Raw genomic sequence first — 25,685 nt, 5'->3', positions numbered from 1 at the left:
ATTTTTTTTTCCATTATGCTTATACTTTCTGAAGATACGTGACTCCTCTTGGATACAAGCTCCTTTGTTATTTTATTTCTTGGAAATATTTAGCAATGTCCCAATAACTTCTTGTTAAAAGTGTATTTGCTTTTCCTGTCCTGAAGGTTGTAGCTGAGTTTTCCTCGCTCTATGGAAGGCCTTTGGCTTTTTACTGAATTTTTACTGCTGGGAGTAAACAAAGAATAGGAGAAATGTTTGCCATATGTTGATATAATGGTCACATTGTGGGAGGTGAGCCGAGAGGAAGGTTGCCCCCCTGACATCATGGTAGAAGTGCCCTTTTTCCATGGTTAAAGGTGGGTATATAAATTACGGTAAATAAAAACCAACTTGAACTTTCACTAAGGACTTCAAAGGAAACCCATACCCCGTATTATTACAGGAGTTGAAAAAAGTTGAAAAAAAGGGCTCCACACGTTTAGGGACATTGCTCAGAAAGACACTCTAATTATGAGCAACTTAGGCTCACATGAGACCAACTCCCACACAGGGACTCCCCATAAAAGTCACTTTTTCCTGTGAATGCCTTACATGCCATAATGGATAACAGTAGAGGAAACACAGAGGTAGAGATTTTGGACAAACCTATTCCTACCTCAGCACCTTCTGTTCAATTTAGATCCTTATTACTCTCCTTTTCTTTCCTGTTTGTACATTGCCCATGGAAATGTACATAATTCTGTTTTAGCATTTTTTATGAATCTCCAAAATAAATTAGAACTGAGCTAAGAACTTGTACCAGAACTTGTTGGTTGAGTCACTGATTAGCCTGCAACCATGGTCTTTATTTCAAACAGTTTGAATGTTTATTCTGGGAGCATCAAAGAGATTTTCATGTCTTACTACGCAAATAAAGTTGTGAATGAATAAATGAATAGCAAACACGAAGAACTCACTGCCTCACCACAATCCATCAAAAATAAATTGGAAAAAAAAAAAAAAATCCTTTGCAATTTTACACCCAGACAGCTACTGCTATGCAAAAGCCCAGGTGGGCAGGGAGGAACATCACTTTCGTAGCCACCTCGCTGGCTCTGAAAACCTGCTAGGGAAGAATCTGTGGAGAGAACCTGTCAAAGTTTTCCTTATGTCCCATGAACAGCACAGTCTGTCCTTCAGATAACCAACACGATGTAAAATGTTTCCTTTTTTTCCTTCTATTTCAAAGAAAGAAAAATCCCGTTACAAATTCAGAACGTGTCCGCAACTAATTTGGTTGGCCTGCAGAAGATATGCAACTTTCCCTACTAACTAAATGAGAAAAACACCAAAATCTGCAAGCAAACTCAACTCCCCTTTCTCAGTCTCACTCTGATGAGATGGATGCACACAAACACCATCTTCATTTCATCCTGGGTTCGTTAATACCTTTATAAAGCTTATATTTACTTGACAGTTCCTGGTCCTACATCTTCCAAACATGATTTTAAAATAATTTCTGAGTTCTACTGTTCCATTTTCTGTACTGGGAGATGCATGGGCAACTGGTAGTCACAGTCAAAACAATCAAAACACCAGTCGTTCAAAAATGGATACATCCTAGGTTATCAGGAAAACACTTGATAGAGAGAGAGAAGGGAAGCATCAGGGCAGCAGACTTGCAAGCAGTAAGATCATCCATTGAATTTCTGTCAACATAGTCACACGCACACCTTGGCTGCTCTGATGTGGTTTAAGGCCCCCAAACTTGATCTTTCATGAAAAAAAAAAAACATGCCTTTTGCAGATCAAAGTTCTTTGCTGAGAGAATGGCACAAAACCAACCATATGGAAAAGGTGAGAGATGTAAAGTCCAGAGTAGCCTCTGGAATGCCTGGGTACGCAGGGGTTCAGGGCTCTCCTCTCTCTGCCACCATGACGCAGCCTCTTCACATGTAGTTTGTTTGCCTTGCCTACATAGACCTGGATATCAGTAAAGGATTAACTACATGAGGCCCAGATTTCCATAGGGACTTAAAGGAACAATGCAGCACGAAGTCTAATAACTTAAAAAGCCTCCCTCTGTGTAAAATGTTACCCCATGGATGTGTTCAGGTTTGCTCGAGAACAAGCACGATATTTCATCTTACAGTCTCCAGCAAAAGTCTTTGGCCGAATCTTCAGCCAAGCACGCTACAGGGAAACGAAAGGCGAGCAGGAATGGCTGTGTCAAGGGATTCCTCATGTATGCAACACCAAATGTGCTGCCTGTACCTCACTGCCGAGCACCACCACGCTGGCAGCTGCAAGGAACTCGCCTCGCGCATGTAGTATCCTCCCCCCTCTGTCCTTCTTTTTCCAGGCATCCCATAGAAAATATCACGTCTAATAATACACCTCACTAGCAGAGCTTACAAATAATTCTTTAAGTGGGACAGCGGGGACGGCCACATTGGGCCCTGCTGGCAGTGCTGCAGGGGGAGCGGGGCTTTGTGTTGGCAGCATGCTGGAAGCCCTGGGGGCCATGGGCTTGGCACGAGCTGCTGCTCATCTCCCTCCCGCAGGTTTATTCCACACACGGCTGCTGGCTATTTTTTCCCCCCTAGACTATCCCTCCGTCGGTGTCATAAAATAATACCAAGTATGTGATACCTCAGGAATGGGACGGGGCCGTTGTGAGTGAGACAAAAACAAAACAAAACAAAACAACAACCCGCTATTTTACATCCCCTGGAAAAACGGGTTATAGATTCTATATTTAAATAAAGGTTAGAACAATAAAGCAGCAGGTTTTTTCCACAGTTAACTCTCGTCTCCTCAGACAGCGAATGCTGAGTAACTCCTCGGCCCTCCCGCGTCCCACAGCCAGCCAAGGCGCTGCTGTTTACTGAGCGTCTGCAGCCATGGTGCCAGCCGCAAGGCGCTGCTTGTCAGGGAGCGTTCCACTTGTCACAGGGCTGAAATAAAAGAGGGGAGGAAAGACGGAGCGTGGGCTGGGCCCTGGGGAGGGCCTCTGGTGGGACACAACGGGCAGCGTGCACGCGTGTGAGGGGCACGGCCTATTTTTAGCCGGCTGGAGTTTCCACGAGGATTCCGAACTCTCTGGTTTCATTGGGGCGGGTGTGCTTTTTTAAGAACGGGTCATTTGAAATTGTGGTCGCGTCGCTCTGCTTCTTTCCCTTCCAGCACGAGGTTTGGGATATAAATAACAAACCTATCAAATCAACCAGCAATCCAACTGTACGATGCAGATAAGGACTGGCCCAGAGTCTGAAGCCGGGCTGATAAACGAGGGTGGGGCACGGCCCAGCCACTGGTGACAATGGGCACCATGGTGTCCGCTGGGCTCAGCGCTGTGTCTGTGCTCTCAGGGCTCCTTTTCCCAGGCTGCAGCAAAATCACATTTACCCACTCAAGCCAATCATATGGCCCAAGCCTGTTTTCCATACGCATGCAATTTCTATATGCTTCGAAATAAACAACACACACGGAAGCCAAGCTCTCATGCCAAGTCCTGTGACGCCCTGTATGGGACCTGCCCATTGCAGCCTCTCACGGCACTCCCAGTGACTGCCCAGCAATTTGGCTGTCAGCTCCCTGGCTAGGTACTGGCACACATCACCCCCTGACCCCAAGATGGCAATCCAGCCCCTTCTCATCCTCTCAAGAAATTATTATCTTTTCTCCCCCGCCTGACAAGGCTAAACTGTCTACTTACCGATCCCCACACAGCAGCAGCAGCTGGGAGCATCTGGCATGGGACATATGGAATTTAATTTCCCGATATTTACATAGATTGAAACAATTCCGACTCCAGACTTCAGAAGGCCTGTTGCACCAGACCTCAAGGCAAAAGCTTTCAGTTCATTTAGTTTTTCTCCTCTTCTTTTGGCGAATGAGCTGGGAATACCAGTTTAAAGTCTGCGCAGGCTTTAGGAAGTTGAAAGATACTCAAATCCTTGATCTACAAGGCTTACAGGGTAAGTGCTGCTTTTTTGCTTCTGGGGAATCCAAAAGGACTTTTAAGAGCCCTAGCCACTTTAAAAATATCTTTTTTCAATGACCTTGACTAGATTTGAAACAGCCCATTTGAGAGTTCTGCACATGTGGCTATGGATAAAAGTTTCTTTGTAAAAATAAAATGGCTAAAGGGAAATATTCGGTCGTACAGGGGAGAATGAAAAGGGACGAGTCAAGTGCTGATTGCAGGGCCAGTGCTGCTGCTGTAGAGCAGAGAGTTAAACCAGGACATGCTCCTGAGCAAGACAGACGCAGTAAGCAAATGGCAACACAGAATGTGGCTGAAGCCCTGTACTCCTCTGAAACAGTTGGTTGTCTTTACTTCGCTGGTCAGCTACTATCCATGACATTTCCAATAATTGCAGAAACAGAGACTTTAAAGGTGATGGAGTCCATTATCAACAAAGAATTGCCAGGGATGGCAGCACACCAGTCCAGCTTTGCAAAATCCCTCTTGTAACAACACTTCAAGAGAATGGCTTAAAAAATATCAAACCTCATTTTAAGCAAGTTCACAACACATTCATCAATTAGAAAAACAGATAGGATGCTTGTCTACTTCATGGCTGTAAGTGACCAGAGTTTTCAAATGGCATTGATGCAAATGTGAATACCAGCAGTATCAGTCACTGTACAACACCGAGGACCTCACACATAGCTGTGCGGATTGCCAGCAAAATCCCAGTGGCTGAGCTAGAAAGATAGTATGGTTTCCTGGGAGAGTTCATCCAACAGAAAATATGCCTCTCACTTGGTGTATACACATTTTTTAAGACAAAGGTAATTATTTTTAGGAGTGCATCGGGATGAAGCCAAAACAGGACTTGGATTGACAGGCATAATTTAGATTCCTACGTTCAAAACAGCAACCTGAAAACTTCTGCCAACCCTAAAGGCACCTCACTTGGTTCCTTTGAACTGCCCAAACTCCTCTGGTTTTGCTTCCTTGCTTGCTCAGCTGTTCCATGAAGAACCATTCAACTAGCTTGGAGTTGCAGCAGGAACTCAGGTCTCCCACCACTGGCAAAGTGGTAGAAGGCCTTAGACTTTTTACAAGGCCCCAGATTTTTTCCTCCTCCTCATCCAATGACTCTTACATTCTTATTAGGAGACCAGTAAAACTAACTCCAGCACTGGAGTGTCAGTGCTGCAGAGCAGTCAGCTCCCTGGGCAGACATCCTTCTTGGAAAGAAGGAACTTGGGTCTGCATCCTTCCAGACAGAAGAGAAAACTGAATCTGGGTCTCCCGAGGCCCTGGCTAAGCATGTGGACACAAAACTGTCATGTAAGAAAGGGTCACTCCAGAGAATCTGACCTATCACGAGAATCAGGTCCTCAGCCTTTATCAGAAGGTGACCACCTCTTTGATAGCACTGTTGTTCAGATATGGCCACCACTAAAGACAGCCTGCAATGCACAAGGCAGATCTCTGCTTGTGCTAAATGAGAGCAACTGAGACTGGAAAGTTTTAAATCCCCACTCCTAATTGCTTATTTAACTTGCTTGTTAAATTTGATTTTATACTTGTGTGCCAAAGGATCTCCTTGTTATGGACTTAAAAAAAAACCTAATAATATATAGTGTTTTAATATTGGGTTCGTTCAACTTTTGTTACTCTATTTAGAGGACCTTATTATACTTTTATTGCTATAAAATAGCTTTATTCTCCTTATGATTATTTTACAGGGCTCTAGATAGTTGATCTGGATGCTGTCTTATTAACTGTACCAGGTGGTAGAAATGCCAATTATCCTCTTTAATATCCGTAATTCAGACTACATTGCAAGGCTGACCTCAGCGTCTCTGATACCCCAGGAGGAACTATATTATATCACTGAATAAGGGGTCAGAGATGAGAGAGCTTTTGGCAAGGGACTTCCACTGTGTAGATGAAAGCATCCAGATTAAAAATGGTGCTTCCTGCACAACATTGCTTCTCTCACACTTTCCAAACTCACAAGAGATTGCTTTCTAAAGATGGGCAAAATGATCCCTGTATGGTTTATGTAATATCTGATGCCTAGTTTTAGGATTTTTCAGGATGAAAGATACTGTAGTATAGTCATGCTTCAGGACTGGTTGTTCAGCATCCAAAAGTAATTGGTACTAAGAAAGAATAAAAAGATAGCCAGATGCCTCTAGGCTGCTTGAAATTGGGCTTTAGAATCTGTATATGCGATTTACAGGCTCTATCAGCTTCCTTCCCAAACACTTGTTAGTGTTAATGCATTTGTCCTCACCAATCCCCAGGAGGCAGGACTTTGAAATAGCAAACAAGCAGACCAAGAAGTCAGAGCACACAGGCTGAGAACGAAACCGAGCAACAGCTGTGAGTGCCTCTGCTCTCATTTGGGATGTTTCAAAGAACACAGACAGGTCTGAAAATCAGGTCCCTTCCAAGTATCTTATTTGTAGGACTTAAAAGCTGAACCACTTTCTTTTGAGCCCCAAGGATTCATTAAATAGCCCAAGAAACACAGCCAAAGACCCAAAGGCCATGTGTATAGAGCGTGAACAAAGCACCAGCATACCACACTACAGACCCTTACATTTCCTCTTATAGCTCCTACAGGACATCCCAGCAGCCCAGCCACTCGCACCCAATGGTGTCACATCACTGCAAACCCCAGGGACATAAGGCAGAATCAATCCCAGAGTGTCCCCAGCCACCGGTTTGTACAAGAAACACAAGGACAGCCTTCTGAAAGCCCTCAGCCCAAGCATAGACATGAAATGTAAACTATTTTCGCAAGTGTTCAGCATGCAATCTATTTGGCTCTTTTGAAAATCTGGACCTTATTTAGGTGAGTAAATGAAAGCCAAGCTATTTTCAAAAAAAAAAAAAAAAAAAGAAGAAAAGAAAAAAAGAAAGAGGGTTTAATAGAAAAGTCTGCTGTCTCCTATTCTTAGGCCTCTAAGTGGTGTGTGCTGGTGCATGGCTGGTGACTGGCTTTGTATTCCCAGGAGATCCTATGGCTTGCTTAAACATCCGTGCAAAGCCAACAGAAAATGGTGCACAAACAGAGCAGGGAGCAAAAAAATCAGCTTCACTCTACAGCAAATGCTCAGGGAAAAGGTTTGCATAGGTCTGGTGTGAACTGGTTCAAAGTCAAACCGCATGCTGGTCTTCTGGCAGCGAAATCCATATTACAAAATCCCACTGCCTCAGTTCACTTCGGAATTGTCTCAGCTACTCATTCCTATATCAGTGGGAAATTTGGAAGTGACTTTGGATTCGCAGTTTCCTTTTGATAAATGTATTAAAAATACCAATATAACAGCTTTTTATATCATAATAAAAATACATGGAGGATTAAATCCTGCCTAACTCTTGCTGAGTTGGAAGCAAATTTGCATGCTTTCCTCACATCCAGATTCGATTACACTAACTCTTAATGTACAGCTTTGCCAGAAATGTTTTTATTAGACAAAATTGCACTTGGTCCAGAATGTGGCAGAAGAAATGATCTCTGGCATGCGTGGTAACAGGCCCTTTTCACCAATCTGAGATCTCAGGGTGGGTTTTTAATTTCAGCTGGAATTAAGCTTAAAAATTGGCTTTTGGATCAGCAAGAGATTGGACACGATTATAGGTAATGCTGGACTTTGGAAGTCTTGGACAAAATCTTTTGGCCAATAGGATTTTTGCATTATGTTCCTCAGCTGGGAAGCTCTGTGCCAGAGTGTACTCACATTCACTCTTGACTTTCCTCTTCTTGTTACCAGAGTGTATTTTACTCCTTAAAACAACTTCTTAAAACCCTTTATTTCCCAAAATAATTTAGCTGTGTCTGGAACTGTACTATCCCATCCCAAACAGTTATTAAAAGTATTGATAACTTTGAGAAGGACGTTGAAATAGCAGCTCTGAAAGAAACTGCATAAAGGAAAAGGGACTGAATGGTTGACAGTCTTGTTTCTTTTTTACTGGCTCACTTTGTATTACTACTACTGATTGATGACTTAATCAATTAGCCTGACATATTTCCAAAGTGTCTTTTTTATGTAAGCACCTTTGGCATTACTCATTGCCAACTTAAAGGGAACCAATAATGGTTTGAACAGTAAATGATCATTATTTCTTCCATCAGATTTATACCTTTACATAAAAAGTACTCAAATCATTCCCACTGACTTGCTGGAAAGGACTGCATCTCCATGCATCTGCATAGTGATTCCCCTTGTCTTCCTCTGGGCCTGGGGACAGGAGCATACCACCACTGAAAGGAGAGAGTTGCAATGAGGGACTGAAAGTAACACAGTTAGGGACCGACAGTCATCTCATTTTAGAGGGCTGACTGAGTTCTGCATCGCTGAGGGCTCCGAGGAGCACAGGCAGCAACATCTGTAAGCAAAAGCAAGAATCAGGTTGGGAGTTGAGATTAAAATGAAGGACAGACTGAGGTTTCTGAAACCAGCCAAGAAAGCCTAGGTCTCAATCTTGTGAGATTCCCAAGGCGGGCAGAAGACACTTTAATTACATGATCAATACAGTTTCAAAGAAAGCATAGAAGCCACAATGACTCTGAGGGCAAAAACATTATTTGAAGGGTAAAATGCAAACCTATTGAGGAAGAACATGAGAACTCTGCTCTAGAGAAACCAGTCAGTCTCCTACTAGTATAGTTTAGGTACATTTGAAGACGTCTGAATAGAAGTGTAGACAAAACCATGCAAGCACTCAGCAGGTTCCCAGATCCTTCAGCAGCCATACAGCAGAACTGCAATCACCTGCAATGAGTTCATCCTGCCCAAGCAAAGCAGGTGGCTGAAACGTCATGTTGTTTACTGCAGAATCACAGGACTCCCATCACGCACAACAGCAGTGGCAAATGTGCCGTGCCCTCCTTCGCTGCTGTTGTTTCCTTGGACAAATTAAGGAAGATTTTTTCTTCACTGAGAAAATTCTGGAGCCAGTATCCCATGAGAGACATCAGAGTGAGATGTTGCGGCAGTAAGTACATAACCTATCCTTGACTTTATCAATTAAGGTAATATTCCATAATTAGAGCACAACCATCAGAGAAGATGAAGGAACAAGAGCAATGATCTCTATTGCCTTCATTTGCCTTTCTGAGAAAAAGCTGATTCGTTGAACCAAACACCGAAGTGATAAATTTTAGTCACACTGCTGTTTTAGAAGGAAATCAAGAAGTGCTTCAAGAATACATTCCAGAATGCCCTGTGAGATGATTAAAGTACCCACCTAGATGTGGGAAGCCTGGATTTGACTCAAGGTCTGAATAAAGAAAAGGACTGTGCATTTGAATCATCTCAATCCAAGCCACTGGATGTTGATGGTTTGGGAGGGATGTAATCACATCTTCTCACCTCCCCCATCCTGAAAAATGTTAAAAGTTTTAAATTTGAGAAAAAATGAAAACAAACATTAGAAACTCAAAAAAATGTCTTTTGTTGAATTCAGTTCTCATTTGCTGGCCAACTGTAACAAAAACATTGTAGAAGTTCTTGAGCAAAGCCAGATTTTCCAGGCTGGAACATAGTCGAGCCATTAAATGAAGACCATCACAGTTGTGTCCCTCCTGCAACTGATAACTGTAATTCCATCACTTGCAGAAATCTGTCCGTCTCCATCCTGAAAGCACTGTGATTTTCAGCAATTAGGCAACGCCATCATGGCATAACGCAGAAGAGTGGTATCGGAAAGAACAACTTTGCATAGTAAATATAAGGAGGAGAGGGAGAGGAAATTTAGCTGATAAGGTTAAAAAAGGGCAAACTGGCAAAGAAAGGCTTTTTTTTTTTTTTTCCTGGTATGCAAAGTCCTGTTTCTGCATTCCCTATTCAACCCTTTTTCTGTTCTGTTTACTGGAGAAGTAACTTCTTTGCCACGGGACATTATCAGACTATAGAACACCCAGCTCCATCAGATACACCCCTCTAAACCAGTCCCACCAACTCCTTACATAGCAGAACATGCCAAAAGAGGAGCACTCATCCTTGGTCATGCCCCATTGGGTTTTGCTGAGGCTTTGAACAAAGCAAGTGTCCATGGAACTTCCACCAAACCTCAGCAGGATCCTGATGCCAGCTTTTTCAGGTTCCTTGAAATATCCCCACTAGTATACAAGCTGCCCTTTTCCCTTCACAGTTAATTTCTCTTGCCCAGAGCTAGTCCACAGCTGAATTTTATGGACTAGGGATTTAAGGGTAGACGCATCCAACAGAATAATAAAACATGTCCCTCCCAAGGTGTCCCTAATTCCCTGCATTTACAGAATGAGGACACTGCAGGTTTTTATTACTGATGAACTCAAAGAGCAAGAAAATTTCTCTGTACTTTCTGAGAATGATAAAGACGTAAGTGTGATTATTAATGTGCATCTCATCCATTTGCAATTATGCAAATACACATGCAAATGAAGCACAACCTTTGGGCTCCTGTCATTTTGCCAATGCTTCCCTCCGTGGCACAAATTTTGGGTAACGCTCGTTGCTTTAATATCAGGTCTTACGCTCAGGGCCCAGATGCTGTTGGATTTTGAGCATCTCTCAGCCAGCTATTAACAGTATGGGTACCTTTGACTTAAACAGATGCTCAAAGCTCTACATACCATCCCCAAGCCTCAAAGCTTCTCTAGGGCAGGTTAGGAGGACACCAAACCCACCACTCACATGGGAGGCTTTGAAGTAAAGGATAGATACGTGAAGGAAGGCAGTGAGCATCACTCTGCTTTGCTGGGTCTGTAATCACTCAAGAGACTATTTAACACCGGCTCAGAGCAAAACTAGAGAGTATGCTCACCTTTCTGTTTAATTAAAGCACAAAATGTAATTGGTAATTTGTTTGGGGGCTCTCTTGGGATTCTGAGGAGCAGACCTGCTAAGGTGAAACTCATCTGGATGCAGCTGGCAGCGTGCTGCCTGCCCGCTCAGACACTGCTCGTCCTCTCCACCGCCTGCCCCTGCCAGAAGCAGGATGAACCCACCTCCTGGAGGAATAAATCTCTTGCTTTAATTCCTCCCCAGCCACGCACACATTGAAAATCCTGATAAATGAAGGGGCTATAAACTTCCTACGAGAAGTGCTGACTGTACATCAAAGTTAGTATATTCCCAATGCCAGTGCTGGGGGACCCGCTGCTGGGATAGGCCATGACTCTTCACATAACGGTGCCACTGGGGCTGGGAGCACGTCCTCCTCAGTCCCTGGAGGTACAGTGGCTGAAGCTGAACCTGGAGCTGCAGTCTGCCTTCCTTCTGCTCACCTTTAACCAGGAGCCCAGGCAGACCTGGTGCAGGCATCATGCTGCAGGTACAACAGACATGGAAGCCCAGTGGTTCTTCCAAAAATTGTGCAATGCACACAGAAAAAAAAAACAGAAGCTAAAGTCGATCTCTTCTTACACATAAACAAGACTCCTCTGCCTTACAGCCAGCAATTTTACTCCTGAACAGAGGCAGAGAACATTAAGAACAAAGTAAGACGGAGAAATGAGCAGGCACGTGATGCGCTGGGTAATTTTCCCTGCAATGCAGTCTGCGCCCTGCATTCTCTCTCTTCAAGAGATGTTGAAACCCAGCCCTGATTTGATTCCCATCAAAAAGAGCCACATAAATCTCCCAGATCAGAAAAGTGTGCAGAGAAAAGAATTGCATGGGAGTACTTGCAAAGTGACTGCTGCCAAGGCAGGTTTTGTAGGAGTCTCCTACGCATCCAGCTCCTGTGGATCACCCCCGGAAGAGAAACTTTTTCAAAGGGAAGATGGGAAAACAATCAGCAATCAAAACAGGGGTTAAATACAAAAAGGCCCAACAATTTAACTGAGCAAACGTTTGGCAGAGTATTTTTAAACTTTCTTTGGTGACTCTGGGACTGTGAGTGTGGGTGGAGGTGGAGTATAAGCCCTGAAGAAATTCCTTTCCAGCCAGTTATCTGCAGTGCGATGTCAGTATGCAGAGTGTTCTACTGTGCTCAGGACAGCAAGGGACTCTGAGTCCTTAATAGGGTCAGGGAGGATTGAGCAAGCATCTTCCAGAGTGTGTGCACTGCCCCTCTCATCCCAGCAGTGGGGGACCAGTCCTCTACCTCCAGGGGCAGAAGCACATGGAAAGTTTCTTTCTAAGAGGACTTGGATCTGCAAGGAGCTCGTCTCCTGAAATACACCCCACAATCATGCCTGGCTCCCCATCCATGCATTTCCTGAAGGCAGAAATCTTGCTTTGCTTCTTTTGAGACTGCAAAGCCATTTCTTCCACACATAGTGTTGAGGTGTCCAGAAGGAATCTGCCCTGTTCCTCTCATCCCATCAGCTCAGGTGAGAAAACCTTAACAGCAGTGGCCAATAGAAGATAACACGCATCTTTTTCAAGTCTTCACCTTCTAATGCAGTTCAGAGTGAGATCCCCAATGAACCACAGCTCCTTTCTCTTGCTCACTGCTGCTGCAGCACTGCCACCACCAGCGACCTCCCGCCTCTCATGCTGGGCAATGCACAAACACATGGGAGAAAAATGGACAGAAGGGAGCCAAGGTTAAAGAAGCCCTTCTCACAGCAAAGGGCAGACACGCTGCTGCAAACTGCACTGATTTAGACAGGATGGTGTCTTCCTCAGCTATGCAAAACAGTTGAAAGGAGAACACCATGCACCAGCCAAAATTCTTCATGTAACAGGATGTCATCTCAAAAGCAAGAGACGTTAAAAATGTGCCAAGTGACACCAGAATTTGAACTCTAAAGTGCTGCTGCATTGGAACTCACTCCTCAAGATAGCCCCTTGGATTGACATAGACCAGTCTGCGTTGAGAAAGTTGTTGTAGGTTGAAATTCAGAAGAAACTGGCTCCGTCTGCTGATATACTTTGTTGAGTCTACGCTTCACAAAAAATGCAGTGGCACCATTCAAAGTATGAGCAGCATAATTCATCATCAGCAAGATACCATATATGCTCAAGTCATGGACACAATTTTAACCTCAAAAACCCAGGTGCAGCAGTTGTGTATGCTTGCTTAAAATGTCAAAGATGTATTGCTTGCTGTAAATCAGGGCTGATGATTCCATAGTGGAAAATATCTTACTCTCACACGGAACATTTGGGTACCTCTATCTATTCAAAATCCTGTTTTGCTTGTGTCCCTTAGAAAGAGCAGAAAAAATACAGGACGTAACAGCAGATTTTCAAAGCAATTACAGGTCTAATTCTCAAGCACTTACAAACTGCTGTCTGAACCAGCTTTTCAAAAGATTTCAGCAGGATAACCAAGCAGAAAACAGATTTTTAGACCCATGCAACTAACTCCACTCGTTCAACCGTTTTTCTTGTCCCAACAAAAGGGGCAGATTGCTGGACTCATGAAAAAATATTGATGGTCTCAGAATTTGGGGCTGGGAAATGCTGAACATCTTTCCTTTGAAGTTGTACTTTTAAAATATTCCATTAAAAATGAATTGAAACGATCTTCCTTCTGTTTCAGAAGTGTTTGTTTCCTTCCGAACCCCAACATGGATGGATATTAGGAAAAATTTCTCCTCAGAATGAGTGGCAATGAGTTGGCTCAGGCTGCCCAGGGAGGTGCTGCAGTCACTGCCCCTGGAGGTGCTCGTGGAATGTGGAGACGTGGCACTGAGGGACGCGGTCAGTGGGCACGGTGGGATGGGTGGGTGGACGGACTCGGTGATCTTAGAGGTCTTTTCCAGCCTTAATGATTCTGCAATTCTATGTTCTCAGGACACGCATTGAGAAAGGTCCAACCAGGGCCCATTAAAGCATTCTGGAATGGGGTGCTCAGCCACCACTATCTCCTGTTGTGACATGACCAGGCTGGGTGTTCATGAGAGGACTGAACAACAGCATACCATGCAGACATTGCTGGAAGAAAATAAAACTTCAGCAACCAGAACAATGTTGACTTCAGTTTTGCAGCTATTTCACGTTTCCTTTCAAAAGGGAAAAGTAATGAGGAGCCTGGGAGGACACATTACCGCCGGCACCGATCCTCCATATGCATGTGAACTCAAGTAACCTCTTATTCATCCAGGCCCTGAAATAGGAAGGCACAGTTCTGGACAAGCATATTGATCTGGATTCCTGTAACTATCCCTTTGAAACACAAATAAACTATTGTTGAAAAAAAAAAGCCAACAGATCTCAGTGTGTGCTCTGGTTCCTTTGCAATGTGTACTATCTGACTGCAATCCATCTTGGCAGCGGAACAGCTACGCAGGCGTTCTTCTGAGCCAGCTCTAATGTAAAGGGATGCCAAGTATGTCTTCCCTTTTGTATTTACAGTAATAGTCTCAGCTTTCCCCCACCACTGGGAGTGCTGTTGTGGATCAGCTGGCAAAAATACACTTATCTAAAAGGACCACTGTAATTCCACTTGAAGCTGAGCTGTTTTGCAGGGGTTGTCGGCGAGGACCTTCTCCCACATTAATCTGCAGTGAGTAATGTCGTGGTGCTGTCACTGGCATGGAGCTGACAGCAGCGCCTGCTCCTGCCTCCCCCCATGGCCTCAGCCCGGCTCGCACACTGCTGGGCTGGGGGGGCTCTCGGGTCTGAGCTGTGCTGGCTGCTCTGGAGGAAGGAAAGCCAGGGTGAAGCATGACAACAGCAGGCCCTGGGAAATGCAGGCATACAGATGTTGAATGTAACGGTGCTGCAGTGCAGGCAGGGCTGTGCTGACCTCCAGGAGATATCAAGGAGAGGGTAAGGATATGGGATGTCCAAGCAACATTTCATGAAGGAACAGAAGAAAGGCAATGGAGAAAGGCTGCTGTGAACCGCACCAAGCAGCCTGCACACAGGGCTCTTCTGAGGCAGTACCATTTGCCAACTTCAGAGCTGCTCAGCACTGCTTCTGCCCAGAGAAAAATGCCTCCAAATGGCTCGGTGATACTGCCAGCAGGTCCCTCAAAGCAGCCGTGCAAAGGAAGTTCTGCAGCTGCTGGGCTTAACTACACTAAAAACAAGAGCTAGAGACCAGTTTCCATGACTTGCAGTATGCTAAGAGACCCACAGGTCTCAGCACCACCCTGAGCAAAACACCTATAGGGACAGACAGCAGGTAGAGCCAGTGCAGTGATAGCAGGCAACATTTTGCACACCACACAGATGAGCAAATCTGTGCTGGATTTTGAGGGCAGCCCATCTCCACATACTTTTTCTGAGCTCGTACACATGCACAACAGTCTGGATCCTACAGTCTGTCCACTTGTGTCATTTTTTTTTCGCACCTACAGGAAGGAATGATACAAATGCCCCACCAGCATGACAGCACATCAGGCTTACCACAGCTCTGTTGTGTTCTGCTTTGCCACATCTGTCCAATGTAGCATGACCTTCTCTCTTAACAGAGAGGGAGTGCACTGAGGATTCCTTTGCACAAGGGGTGAAGGAGGAAGAAGTCTTTTCTGGTCCTTCCAAGAGATGATCTTAGGTAACAAAGCTTTGTCCACGGGACTGTGCAACACAACACAACCACTGAAGCCTGTGCAAAGGAACTGCAGGGAGTAATTTCCCATTGGTAACAGGAAACACAGCTTCAAGAAGTTGGGAGGTCTGGACCCAGCCCGTGTGCTCTCCCCTAAAGCAGGACACAGCCACCATCCAGCCACCCTCTGCTCTCAGTAGCATAGGATAACGCACAGGTTTTGCCACACAGCAAAAAAACTCTCACCAGGAGTTCAGAAGGACTTTTTGTTGTTGATTTTTTTAAGGTGATAACTTGTGTAAATAAACCACCTCCCGCAACCGTTTAACATATAACATATTATACCATTATCCTAATTTATATTTTGTTAAGCCTTAGGGGATTTAGCTGAGAGTGCAGATCCATTGAAGCAAGAGCTATAAAGACACACAGTAGAAAGCAGTCCGCGCTCCAATGAATTTACAGTCTGAGCAGACAAAAGACAGGAGAAAGGAAGAATTATCCTCCAGGCCCCACCAAAACAGCCAATAAACTTACCCCACTTCCTGCTGACTTGTGCTCCAGAACGTCAGCTTTCATTAAAAAAGGCAACAACAACAAAAGACATTTCTAGCTCCTGTGGTTGTAAAAAGACTCTTGAAGACGCGCTAAATCAATGCAATCACATTTACCCAGCTATGCAGATGACTCTGGAAAGAGACACAGCCATTCATCTCTGACAGAGCCCAAATAATTACAAGTTTCTGCAGCCACAGAGTTCTCCATTTCAGTGCAGCTCTTCTCGGTCCTTATTGCCCTGCCTTACTTTGCCCTGTCTGACATTGTGACTTAGCTTCCTATTTTCTAACCCCAAATCAATGTCTCTGTGCACGTTCCCAGCACTACTGCAGGCAGCTGCTCTACGTTTTGGGTCCTGAGCTGGTGTGCATCTTACACTCAGTGGTAAGAGCAGCGTTGCATGGGAATGAAAATGTGGGTCTGAAGTGTACTGTGCAGAAGCAGAGCAGAGGAACAGATCAAGGCGAACAAAGACAGGAAAACCACACCAAATCAAATGCCCACTGGCCACAGCAAAGCCTGCTGCCTAAAGCACACGTCCAACAGCCACAGTCTGGGGGACAAGGGGAATTTCATGGAAAGGAAGCGAAGCATTCTTTATTGCATCGTTTGGGTGAGCACCACAAAACACGTGAATCACCCACATGCATCCTCACTGTGAGAAAAGAGTTCATGGGATTTCAGACAGCATCCCCTCTGCACATGGAGATGGAAAAGAGCTCACAGACTTCAAAGTCAGCACCTGAGCCCAAACCAGATCTTCCACACTGCACCCACCATGTTGCTCTTCTTTTCCAACAGGACATATATATTACCATATTGCATGCGGGTAAACCTTACTACCCATACACAGCCACAGGTATTGAAACCACACAGAACTCTTCAACACAACCCCAGGCCTGCCCTCCCACCCTGGAAGGACACAGCCAGTCAACGTGGTGTTGGGAACACGGCACACAGGGAACATGCTGGAGCTTCCACCACCTGCTGGCATCCTTGGGACACATCTAGCTCTGCGAGCTGCACCTCCCCTGCCAGCAGGAAATAAATCTTGTGGTTTTAGAGTTGGAGAGTGAATCCATATTCAGTTAGGAATTTATGGTGACTTTATGGATCCCACAAATGCTTCACTACCACCATTTTCTGGAAACTGTACAATTCCTGCAGTTCATTCACTGCATTCAATTGCCTTTCTTTTTTTTTTTTTTTTTTCAGGGAAGCACTTCTAATTGCTTTTTTACAGATATGGGTTTCTGTAAAGAATAGAACATGGCTCATATTGTATAAAATGTTACCATAGCCTTTTCAACTATATATAGCTTTTACAGCTAGTTTTAATTTCCCCAGAGTGCTCATCCCAAAGGGTCATATCCATCCCCCGTGCAACTCCAATGGCTGCACACCAGAGTATGTTTGACACAATAATCACAGTGCTACAACTCACACGACGTTTTCTCATATGATGTCTGCCATCTCAGAAGGGCTCTTTCCTTTCAGCTCCAAAGGAATGCACGGTGATAAGCAAATACCTGCAGTCTGCACTGATTTACAGATATCCAGGCGCTGTTACCAGCCCCTATGTCCCCATGGCTGTTTGTTTGTTGTTGGGTGGGTATATTTTGTTTTTAATATCACACTGGATTGTTCCACTCTTTCCCTGGGAAACATCCGTACACATTTTTGCACCACAAGCACTGCAAAGCCAGTATCAATTTTCTTCCTTTATATTAGCCCCTCTGGTACCTTTACATTAACCCAGAATGAATCGCTGGCCTCCCAGTCATTTCTTGCTACATGCAGTTTTGAGAAACGGTATAACTCACATTTCAGAGAAGGCCTGATGTGCTCCTCAACTGCCAAATAGCTGGTGCAATGGCTCATGCTTCCTCCATGCACACACCGTACATCCAAGCAGTCACTGGCAGCTCCTCTGCTTTTTCTCCCAGCTCTGCAACCCCACTGCAGCCAGTGCAGCACACTTGGGGTGCCTCCAGCCATCCCACCAATATGAGCTGTTTGCACTGAACAGGGTCAGCTCATACAGTCTGGTTTTGCTGCCAGCTCGGTGTCCTTCCATCCACAGGGCTCATCTTTTTGCTGAACTGACCCTGTACAAAAAGACAAGACGTGCATGCTTACTTTGAGTGCCTTGCAGAAATTAGCTCCAAATCAAAAACAAAGACAAAGCACGCAATCAGAGCCAACATTTAATCAGTTGGCCATCCATGGCAAAACCCAGGTGAGCTAATAACAAAAAAGAGCCTGTTAAGTGTACGTTGGACTGATGAAATCTGCGTTGGGGTTAAGAATGAGGCAGACTGAGCTGGATGAGAGAGTCTAAGCCACCAAAAAATCCAGTGACCAGAGTATGCTTCAGTGTTTGGAGAAATACGGGAATGTAAGGGACAAGTTAGTGACTGGGGATTTGAGTCTAGAAAAGAAAAACCCAAATGTGACTGCAGCAACATCCCCTTTTCTCACAGGGGACATGGAGCGCTCAACAGTCAAGACTGAATGTACACCTTCTTCCTCTGCCTTTCCAGTCCAGGAAGACCTCAGTCAATCTTGCTGACTCCAGCAACTCTTCTGGGCCCTGTGAAAGTCATTCTCAAACCCAACAAAGTCTTCCAAGATGAATTTTCCCTTGCTAAGGGAACAGTAGTAGCACAAGAGAGAGAGTCCAAGAGATTCAGAGGCTGAAGGACATAAAAAAGGTGCATCTCTTTGCACTACAAGAAAGGAAATTAAAGTGATTATTAAATGAGCACTGAAAACGGGGGGGGGGGGGGGGGGGGGGGGGGGGAAGATTTGAACAAAAACATGGGGTCTGGTACAGAAAAGACACCTTTTTTTCCATCTTCCTGGTCAGAAGTCTCCTTTCTTCATCAGTCTTATCCCCTTCACTCTCAAAAGTGTTGTCCCCATTTTACTCATGAGAAACTGGAGCATAATAGAAGTTGGTTGGGAGAGGCCATGCAAGGTTTGTATAGCAGAACAAGAATAAAATATTTACAGCATTAAACATCCAGTCCTTTTCTCCTTAAGGCACCGGCAGGCTGAGAGGTATTGACTTCTTACAGCAAATCTGTCTTGACAGCTACAGTAAATCTGTCTCACGACAAGGGTGTTAGGATCAGCCCACTACACTGCATGACATAAATCTATCCCTTATAGTTTGAGGAACAGGTGTAGATTTGGGTATTAAACCCATGGAAATCTCCTGTTACAAAACCCCAAACCTCATGAAAAACATCTGTTTCTTTTAGGGTCTGAGGTCCAGATAGCTGAGGTTCGTGAAACCTTTGGTTGGGGTTAATACATACAGTTGGGAGAAAAAAACCCAAGACTGAGATTGAAGAAACAGCCTTGGTCCATAGATTTGACATGATTTTTGGGGTACTTTTGGGTAACTGATCCTTTGACCATCACATGAGAATTGGTGCCACCGGGTCTCCTTAGCTTGTAGGCTCTTCATGGAGAGGACCATCTATCTGTACAAGAACACACGGTGCTCACGACCCGAAGCCCAGAATCAGATCCAGATGTCAGATCACTTAAAATACAGCAAAAAATGCTTTCAGATACATTCTGATGTCCCGCCCATTATTAGCTATTGTTTGATTTGTTGGGTTGTTGTTTTTTTTTCATGAAAATTCCAGCTGAAATCCCATGGAAAACACCCAAAGGCTGCCTGTGCCCAGGCATGAAGTGACAAAACCCAAAGCCTTCAGTCCACACTGGTGCCACAACCCCTCCACCGAGCCCACCTCACACAGCACTGCCAGAGGGCAGCTACAAAACAAAACTGAGCACGTTTAAAAATGAATGTGTTTGTAGTAATTCAGGCTGCATTAAAGAGTCACTGTGAGTACTCTACTGGTAATGGGCCGCATACATTTGTCAACCAAACACAAATCCATTTCAATAGATTTCTCATGGCCTGTTATTTTTGAGGGGAAATATCCCCTGGTCTCCGGGCTGATGAGAGCCCATGTTTTCCCTTCTAATCTTAACTGCCTATTATTAGCAACCCCGTTTATAGAATGCCCCTCTGCCTTATATATATATTCCAAGTTCCCCAGTTTTCCACTCTGTATGGGTATGCGGCAGGGGAAGACACAGAGCACTCAATTACTGGCATTTCAATGTGCCTTTTGCAGCACACTCCTACACTTGGGATAATCTAATTACACAGGGCAGAAACCTCACCCAACCATATATTTTCCTTAGGCTCCGTTGCCACCAGCTACTTTTACTCATTGAAACAGAGTCCCCCTCTTTTTTTTATTTCCTTCTTTTTTCTTTTTCTTTTTTTTTCCACGTCGTTAAAAATTTATTATTTAGACGGATGATGACATCATCTGGAAAGGGACCCAGGCTGTGGTCATCAGGGCCTTTTTCTGCATTACAGAGAAGCCGTTTCTCCTCTCTCTCTTGCAGATCATTAATTTTTAAAATAGAGCTTTGCTTTAAATACATCCAGCTCATTTTGCTTTCGGCTGATGAGTCAGAGGAGCTGTCTTTCAGGCAGGCCGGTGCCCACCATGCCATGCTGCCCGCCCAACCCAGCACACACGTTCCCCGGTGCAGCTCCGGATTGATCTGTCCCTGCAGAGCCCATCACCCAGACCTCCCTTGTTGGGAGCAGTTCTAGGTATCGCAGTTCTGCTCTCATCCACTTAACTTTTCATCCAGCCCTCAATCAAAGGGTAGTGGCTGCAGATGCATTACCTGAGGGAAGGGGAGGATGATTTTTCTCGGCTGTGCAATTCTTGTCCTTTGGCTTGCACAAGGCTTTGCAAACGTTTCTCTTACTTAAGGCAGTATTTTGTGGGTGCGAGCTCCCTCAAATAAAATGAGTTTTATCACCCCCATCCACATCTAGGTATTCACAGAAGCACAGGGGATCACAATGGACCACGCAGCCACCTTGGAAATGCTTTAAGATGACATAGCAACCTAGGAGGAAGGGACAAGGCAGGTCTCATCTGAATGAGGATGCAGGACACGCTTCGAGAAGGGGGATGTAAACATCACTTAATTTTAGATACTCAGCCTGAATCACAAGACTAATCTCTCCAGACTTCTTGTATACTTAGTAGGGGAATAAAAACATTTCAGAAAGCAACTTAGAGAAGAAACTTAATTTAGATGTACTCTCCCTCCACAGACTAAATGGAGGAAGAAAGTGATGCAGGGAGACTCCTAACTAAGCTGCAATCCATATAAATGGCTGCAATGAACGCAGAGGAGACTGGCAGTGATGAGTGTCTGAGCACAGCTCACACAGCAGGCCAAGAGCTGCCCTGGGCTCTTTAACGAGCACAAGTGGCTTCAGCTTTGGTTTTAGGCTTACTCCAAGCACAACACCAGTCTTCCAGCTGCGCTGGGGCACGAGTTCAGGACAGGTCCATGAAGAACAGTGCTCACCATTCAATCATCTCCAGCTATTACTTTCCTTAATGCCTTGTTTTTCACTGAATTTTCCATATCCTAGAACAAACCCATCCCTTAGCTTATGAGCACTCAGATGCTACAGAAACCCTAGCATGGGATGCATGGATTCAGATTTAAGAGAAGTAACGTCAGTCACTTATTTTGTTGTTGTTATATTACTTTCTATAGCTCTACTAGTCAATAGAGAGAGCTTTCAAAGTTTGTACACAGAAAACAGTGTCATACATAGTTTTTGAGGAGAATATGAAAAGGTCAGAAGTGTAAGCTGGCTGCTACATGGATTTGTGCTGTAATATTTTCTTGGACTCGGTGACAAAGCCCATCAGAAAACCCAGAGTGCCTTGCTCCCTCCCCAATCACTGTTCTCCCCTCCAGCTCCTCACCCTGAGCACTGGCAGATCCAAAGCTGCCTCCTCACCCCACGGTCTTCCAAGGGATAAGTTATAGAGCACTCAATGATCCTTCTTTCTTGGCTGAACCAAGCAGAACAGATGGGAGAAGGAATTGAAACAAACAAACAAAAAAGTAAGCATCACAATCAAATGCATCTCACTGCACTTATATAGAGTTATAACTACAAGAAGTATTCTCCTAACACAGTTTCTCCAGGGAGTGGCAAGGGCAAAGAAGGAAGGATGAAAAGCGATATGGTGATAAATGGAAAAGACCAGCCTATAAGCTAATCTCTGGGAGCAAATAGGCTCTATGCGATGGAAATTTTCAAGGAGAAAAAAAGAAGTCTCTCACTTTCAGATTGCAGCACAGAGCCTGCTTTAAAACTCCCCGCTCCACCTACACCTCTGATTCTCCTATTTACTTCCCAAGCTCCAAACCCCCTTCCCAAGACCTCCCATTGCCCCCCATGAGGACACCAGCCACCCTCCTGCTCGGCACCCAGCGCTGAGCCCTCTGCACTGCCTGCCCCAAAGGTGCTGCTGGAGGAGCGGAAGGCTTTGTATGCAGCAAGGAGTGGAAATGAATTAAATTATGGTCATATTAATTCAGGGCAGCCACCCAATCCTTTCATCAGCTCGACTCTCCTGCTACTGTAGCGATCTATAAATGTTATAAACTTTAAATGTTGTATGTACTTTAAGCTTCATAGGAAACTACTGCTATTAACAAGTGGGGAGGAAAGGGGGATGCTATACAGCGTTATATACGAGACTGCTGAGGCCATGAATACACAATCTTATGCTGAACATTCCCAGCACTTGGGACAAGGCTTCCAAACACAGCACAGCTCCCAAGGTGACATCTGAGGGGACATTTCCAAGCCCCCCAGCCATGTGGGATGCTTTCCATCTCTTAGGTCATTTGCTGCCTCAAAAGGAAATGTTGCGGGGCTGTGACCGGTGCCAGCACACCGAGCCATTCAGCCTAACCCTTCACCCTCCAGCCCAGACAACCACAGGCGTGTGGTTTGCAAAGTTCCCTGAACTTCTGAACTCTCCTTTTTTCTCTTAGGTGGGGAATTAAGTGGACTTAGTCAGAGGGAGCTGCAGGCAGGGGCTTTGAAGACGAGGAGCTGGCAGTGATAATGCTTGGTGTGCATGTGCACGAGGCGTTTTTTCCCCTCAGCCCTGAATACCACGTTCTGCTCCTCAATGAGGAAAAAAAAAGCAACAGGAATGAGGGCAGCAGCCTTCATATGGCAATGAAATCACTTCTTCCTAATCACCGTTGGAGCCTCGGCAGCAGGAGAGCAGCAGGTCACAACCTAATACCTTTTCCAGTCATAAATTTCTAGATATCTCCAGTAATAGGTCTGATCTCAGTTTACTGGAGCTGGGCTTTTTTTGTGTGCCTTTTTCTCAGAACAGCCTTATGGAAGAGCAGATTCTTTACAGGTAGTGCCCAAAGTTATGGAGCTTTATCTCAGCCAGAGAATGACCATTAAAGTCCATATTTACATCCACAGCCAAATGGGTAAACAAATACTCAGTAATGCTCAAAGTCAAATCTCCATTAACTGTTATGCAGCTGAAGATGAGATGAAAGCTCACAGGCAGTAAGCCTATAGCCACAGTGTGCTTTCCAGGAATGGAGCTGTGCTGCCGCCTTATCTTCCAGAAGGAGGATCAGGAGGAAAACTAGCAATAGTTCTGCTCTCTTTTTACAAATGAAGATATTGTCCTAAACCAATGTTTCCTCTCTTGAACCAGCCCCACCACCTGCACGCACCCATTCTCAGCCTTCCACCTGCACAATAGAAAGTTAAGAAAACAGAGCGCTGGACGCGTTCTGTAACCAAAACATCCAACAGCAATAGGGGAAAAAACCCAGCAGCACACACACAGTAATAGCTGTTTTCCTTTCTTCCTGAAGCACCACAATGAAGCAATTACAGTGTGTTGCGCTTCCCAGCCTGCGTCAGCCAAAGCAAGCGGCCGGGCGGCACGGAGGTGTGGCGGAACGACTCCTACCAGATATGATTCACTAGCAACAGAAACAGCCCCACTGTCCTTTTTTACTTTCAGGGGGTGAGGACAGGTTTTCCACCAGCATAGTTTTCCGATTAGAGGAATTCTGCTGCAATAGGATTGATGACATACGTGTCAGTATGAAAATAGGAAGGAGCATGAAGTTTCAGCTAAGCTGGGAGGCTCCCATACCTGAACCTCTGCACAAAGCCCTTTGTGGACTCTGGAGGACGGGAAACCCTCTAATTTACCAAAGAAAGGAGAACGTGTTGTCTGCAATGACCTCTCTGGAATTACACTGAGTGGAGAATGAACAAATGCCCACGGAACGCACCGCCTGGTGCTGGGCACGCAACGGGAGCCCCCAGCCCAGACTGCAGAGCACTACATGAATTAGAAATAGATTAAAGAGCATCGTGTAGCTGTGTTCTGTCTCCAGGCATCAAACCCCACGAATCACCCGAGCCACTTTATGTGTGTTATGTTCTGAGATGTGTTTTTAGTTCTGATGCCCTTTGGCATACAGCCTTCGTATGAACGTGCCTGTAAATTTGCATTTGTTTTAACAGTATTAAAGGGGGAATTGGCCACGATTTCTACATTTAGTTAGCTTGGCACTTTCTTTTACAAAGATTCTTTAAGTCTTTTTTTAGAAACGTAAAAGAATTCTATGATACACCCACTATAAAATTAAATTGAAGGACAGGCACGTGGGGGAGAAATACTATGACAATTTCCCTCCGTGTCAGCAGGCACTAACAGCTCGATGTTTTGCATTATGGCACACAAGGCTTTGTAATTGTCTCTCGCAGCGATGAACATTAGATGAGACATAGAGCTGAGGTTAGGGGCGTTTGGGACTTCTGTCTGCTATCCTGAGGAGGTCTTCATAGCACGCAGGTTGTTGTACCTCGGTGGGGAGCCTAGCGCCACAACCCCAAATGCAGTTGAAGCCCATGTTGGTCTGACAAATGACTAAATTACTGTAGGATACATTTGAAGCGCTGTCTCAATATAAGGTTACATGTTTTTGCAGCCTGGACTCACTCATTGCAGCTCGCGGTGCGCACAACCGGAGATGTGAGTGGTACATCTTCCAGCCAGACTTTTGGTAACCATCGACCAGTGGGTAACGTTCCTGCAAACAATTAAGCAGACCACTTCTTCCCATCCAAGGCTGCACAACCACAGCAAGTGGAATCATCATTTTACACCCAAAATGTGCTTTGGATGAATAAACAAAGGGAGGCATGAAGCCGAAATACAAAATGTTAATTTTCCCTGACTTATTGTATTTAATAGATAACAGAACAACGTCAAAACGCACAAAGAACAATTTAACTCCTCTTTCAAATGAATGAATCAGCCATAGGATATGGGTCTATTAATACCAGATTTCTAGTAATAGGTAAAACCAGACCTAGATAGAATAGTTCATAAAAAGAACCAACACCCATAGCATTGGCAGGAACAGTGTATGTTGTCCAGAAAAAAAGGCAGGAAAGATCATAAAGCTTCTACAATAAAATAGCTCATCATAAAGACTTCTGTCTTATAAAAAGACAAGAAAACACACCAGTGTACAAAATCACAAACTGAAAAAACATTATTGTGTGCCTATATTTATTTTCCATCCCATCTAAAATTGCTTCCAACTCTTATACAGTGAGGAGCAGGAGAGCAGGGGAAATGGGAAAACATTTTCTTACTTTTTTCTTTTCTCTAAAGCTCATAAACTTGATGGTATTTAGAGAAGAGTGAAGAATTTGTATCAGCTCAGTCCATCAATTACAGAACAGTCAGTCTAACCTAAACTTGACATTTATCATTTGTGGATATTCCACCCCAAAGCAAGTGTGAAAGACATGAAAGCT

At 44.6% G+C, this 25,685-nt stretch overlaps 2 long non-coding RNA genes across 4 annotated transcripts in view; one reads left to right on the top strand and one right to left on the bottom strand.

The window, feature by feature from the left end:
• Positions 1-3,273: 3,273 nt before the first annotated feature.
• On the top strand, positions 3,274-14,089 carry LOC121107059. Of its 3 annotated transcripts, none has more exons than XR_005840437.2 (4): positions 3,274-3,941; positions 6,545-8,935; positions 13,418-13,578; positions 13,672-14,089. It is a non-coding gene; the product is annotated as an uncharacterized LOC121107059 (long non-coding RNA). The 3 variants fall into 3 exon arrangements; XR_005840436.2 differs by having other exon boundaries at positions 4,776-8,935; XR_005840435.2 differs by lacking the exon at positions 6,545-8,935.
• A 3,383-nt stretch (positions 14,090-17,472) lies between these two features.
• Positions 17,473-25,685, bottom strand: part of LOC112529996 — a 155,240-nt gene continuing 147,027 nt past the window's right edge. Inside the window, exon 8 of the long non-coding RNA XR_005840434.2 lies at positions 17,473-18,039. This is a non-coding gene — a long non-coding RNA (uncharacterized LOC112529996). The remainder of the gene's footprint in view (positions 18,040-25,685) is intronic.

Source organism: Gallus gallus, chromosome 17, assembly GCF_016699485.2.
Source record: "Gallus gallus isolate bGalGal1 chromosome 17, bGalGal1.mat.broiler.GRCg7b, whole genome shotgun sequence".
NCBI classification, from domain to species: domain Eukaryota; kingdom Metazoa; phylum Chordata; class Aves; order Galliformes; family Phasianidae; genus Gallus; species Gallus gallus.
This window is presented reverse-complemented; position numbering and strand designations above follow the sequence as displayed.